Source organism: Pinus tabuliformis, chromosome 2_2 (assembly GCF_031772625.1).
Source record: "Pinus tabuliformis cultivar Carrire ecotype Pingquan chromosome 2_2, CPIR1, whole genome shotgun sequence".
NCBI classification, from domain to species: Eukaryota; Viridiplantae; Streptophyta; class Pinopsida; order Pinales; family Pinaceae; genus Pinus; species Pinus tabuliformis.
This window is the reverse complement of record NC_142300.1, coordinates 690,407,985-690,412,269: the sequence shown is the minus strand read 5'-3', so window position 1 is coordinate 690,412,269 and position 4,285 is coordinate 690,407,985.

Here is a 4,285-nt window from a genome sequence, read left to right as displayed (position 1 = left end):
TATTGTCCAAGAGAATAAAACATTTTGGTTGCTCAATATACACTTCTTTTTCAACATCATCATTAAGAAAGGCTAATTTGACATCCATTGATAAACCTTAAAGTTTTTGTCACAAGAAAATTCCAAAAACATTCTAATCACTTCAAGTATATCTACAGGGGAAAATATTTCGACAAAATATATATCTTGTACTTTAGTGTAGCCTTTACAGATTTTTTTGGCCATGTTCCTCATAACCTGACCGTATTCCTTAGTTTACTCTTGAACACCCATTTAGTGCCAAAGACATTCTTATCCTTAGGCCTAGGAACCAATTCCCACATAATGTTCTTCTCTATTTGATCTAGTTCTTTGAATCTTTCCTTAACCCAACACTTGTCTTCACTTTCCTACCTGAAATCCCTGGGATCTATCTATGACAATAGCGCAAAGTTTTCTAATCTAGGACTGCCTATAAATATCCATTTGTTATGCACATCTACATCTTTACTTCGAATTATCTAGCTGTCAGGATGTTGCTTCTTCCGATATCTAGATGGAGTTTTATATTTTTGAGATGATTTTTGTAAATCCTCATATTTCTTCCCATTTGTACACAGAACCATTGTCCACATATAATTTCTCCTAAGGCTTTGTGGTATGGTGAATGTCTTCATCCACTCAAACATCAAGGCTTTATTCAATCCCCATAGTTCTTTTGTTATAACACATGTAGCCTTTTCTTTTGATCATATATCCAAGGAAAAATTCCTTCATATGCATGAGAGTCAAGCTTACCAATTTTTTTTCCATTCCTCTTGATGTAATGCTTTCTACTAAACACATTGATATTATTCATTAGGCTTGTATTCATTTCCACAGTTCATAGGGGGTCTTATTGTTGTTCAGTCTGAGTTTAGTTTTGTTTTCCAAGTAAACAATAACTTGAACAACTTCACTCGAGAATGTGTTTGCCACTTTTTATTCATCCATCATGGATCTACCCATATTCTGAATGGTTTTTTTCTTTTGGTCTACAACTCCATTCTATTGAGGGGTTCTTGCAATGGAGTATTATTTTCTAATTTCATATTCTTCGCAAAACTCTTCAAAATCCTTTGAAGTGAACTAACCTCCTCTGTCTTACCACAAGAATTGATCTTAAGATATTTTTCATTCTCAACTCATGCTTTAAACGCTTTATATTTTATTAAGGCTTCTGATTTCTCTTTTAATAACATGATCAACATGGCTATTGTGAAAAAGTCAATGAAAAATATAAAATACCTTTCAACGGTCAGACTTTGTGCTCTAGTTGGACCACTGATGTTTGTATGAACAAGTTCTAGAGGTATGGATGTGGAATACTCCCTTGTTTTGAATTGCACCCTTGTCTATTTTCCACAATGACAAGACTTATATACTGAACTATTTCGTTTCAATATTTTTGGTAAACCGCTTTTTTAACCCTATTTTGTTGACCTTCATCAAACTGTCAAAGTTAACATGATCCATCCTCCTGTGTCACAACCATGTCTCATCATCTTTGCTTAAATAACACTTCACTCTGGAATAATAGATGACATAGATGTTTCTAAGAGTTCTGATTTCTTTCCCAACCATGTTTTTATTCTCTACCCTTCTAATTTCAGAAGGCCTTGTCAAAATAATTAGGTTTTATCAAAATTACTCGTAATTAGGGGAAGGATTTTCCGAAATAAATAACTTTTTTATTGAAACTTCTCTCATTTGAGTCTGAAAAAAGATGTCCTAATAATTGTTATTGTCCACATATTCTCTTTGTAGGAAAGGTTTTTGGAGCAATATCTTGATATCCCAACAAGGAGATTTCATTTTTGTTTCCCATATGCATTAATTGGAATGCAAATTCTATTATTGCAAGCATATAATCAATGGGATAATTCATTTATGATTCTAATTTTTCATTTACTAAAGTAAATTATTTTGGGTGGAGTGTATTTTAAATTTTTTTAGGAAGAGTTGAGGATAGAATTCATTCTTGGATTTAACATTTGTTGTTAGTGGGCATTTATTGGAATGCTATTTCTATGATTGTAAGCATATAATCATAGAGATATTTCTTTCAATATTTTAATGTTTATGCTGACGTTCATGTCATTTTTTTTTGTCCATTGGAGATTATTTAGTGGTGATTAAGATTAGGAATTTTTAATGGTAATTGAGATAGACATTGTATTCACTCAGCAAAAATCTCAAAACATATATGATTCTCTCATATAAATTTGTATATAGTATGTATATAAAGAAACACAACAATACCATATATGTCCTAGTCCACGTGCGAAGCGAAAAATTGTACTACTAATATCATCATAAGTCACAACCAATATTAATAACTATATCAATAAATACACATGTGATATTAATGAGAATAAGAATGGTCGATGAAGATAATAATAATTTATATATATATATATATATCGAGGTATGTTGGAGATAAATTAGTGAGGATAGATGGTTTTTAAAGATATAATTCATTCGTAATTGAGATGAGATTTTTTTATAACTAGTGTTATTAGTTTAGTGTTTCAAGTCCGTTGAATGAGATTTAATGGACTACATTAACATCTAGGTTCATGGTTTCAAGATTTTTAATTAATTTTAACGGTATAAAAAATCACTTAAAATTAAAATTAGTTTTAAAATGTGTTTTTATTTACGAATAAATTTAATATTATGAAAATTGATTATATAAATTTCATAAATCAATTTAAATTTTAATTAATTTCTATAATTTTTTATAAAATTGATAAAAAAATAAAAAATTCATCAACACAACTTACCATAATTTTTTTATAAAATTGATAAAAAAATAAAAAATTCATCAACACAACTGACCATTTTCACACTTTATATATTTTTAATTCTACTAATAGAACTTTATAGCATTTCCATAAAATTAATATTTTTAGATCAAATTAAAATTAATTTTAAAGTTGAAAAATATTTATCTACAGCTCAACCTAACATATTGACTCGCATAAATCACATTTATTTATATAATATATTGTTTTAAAAATCTATTAAAATTAATATTTTTCTTATCAATTTTATTTTAGTTATTAAAATAAATAAATAAATGGATGCATAAATCACATTTATATTGTTCCGAATATGTTATTTTAAAAATCTTAAAATTAATAATTCTCTTTATCATTTTTATTATTAATTATTAAAAAAAATAATACCTATTTACCCATGATAATTATTTATCCAAAAAATTAATAATAAATGACAATTATATAGACTACGTTTTCATACTTTAACATGGGTGACGTGGACAATGGACGTCCTTTGCACTATGGATATAATTTATATTATGAATATGGAGTAAAATGCTGAACTTGCCATATGATTAACTAAGGCCATAGGTGTAACTATTTCAAGTTGTGGACGAGGGTATGATTAACTAAGGCCATAGGTGTAACTATTTCAAGTTGTGGATGAGGGTTTGACGAATTTTAAATTTTTAATAAATGAATGTTGTGGACGAGGGTTCGAGGAATTTTAAATTTAAAAAAATGAATGTCTATATTATTGGTTGTATAGCTTATTTGAACGCTATGATTTTATTAAGCTCTGTCATCTTTTCTCTTACAATGTACAATAAATATTTTTTCGATTGCTATGATTTCATTAAGGTTTGTCATCTTTTTTCTTACAATGTACAATAAATATTTTTTAGTACTCAAATCTGAAGAGTCGTGGGTAAGGGGAAGTGTAACAACCACTGGTTGTATTTCTTCGACTGCCGCTTAGATATTCTCTTTTGCCTGCTTGCCACTCTCAACAACCACTGGTTCTATTTCTTCGAATATTCTCTTTTGCCTGCTTGCCACTCTCTTCAAGCATGCCTGCCATGGTGGTGCTCGCTCCGACGTTGGTGTGCAAGCACTAGAGACGTTCATTTTTCCTCTTTTGCAATTTAGAGCATCTTCTTCTGCCTTCCTCTTCTTGAATCATTTCCCACTGTTTTATTTTAATGTAATTGTGTTGTGTGCTACATTAAATGAAGCTTATTTGCATTGTGTTAAGGTTAGTTTTAATTTCTTTGGTTTCCATGAGTTTATGTCGATAGTTGATTCTCCGAATATTTAAGAATCAGAGATACAAAAGCACAATTAAATAATTGATTGTATCCATGTCTATCAAATATTTAAAAAATCAACCATAAATATAAAACTGCCCTTTAGTTTTCCCCTTTATTAAATACTATTTGATTGTTTAAAAGTAATGGAATCAAACCCTCTTGCTTTTTAATCCT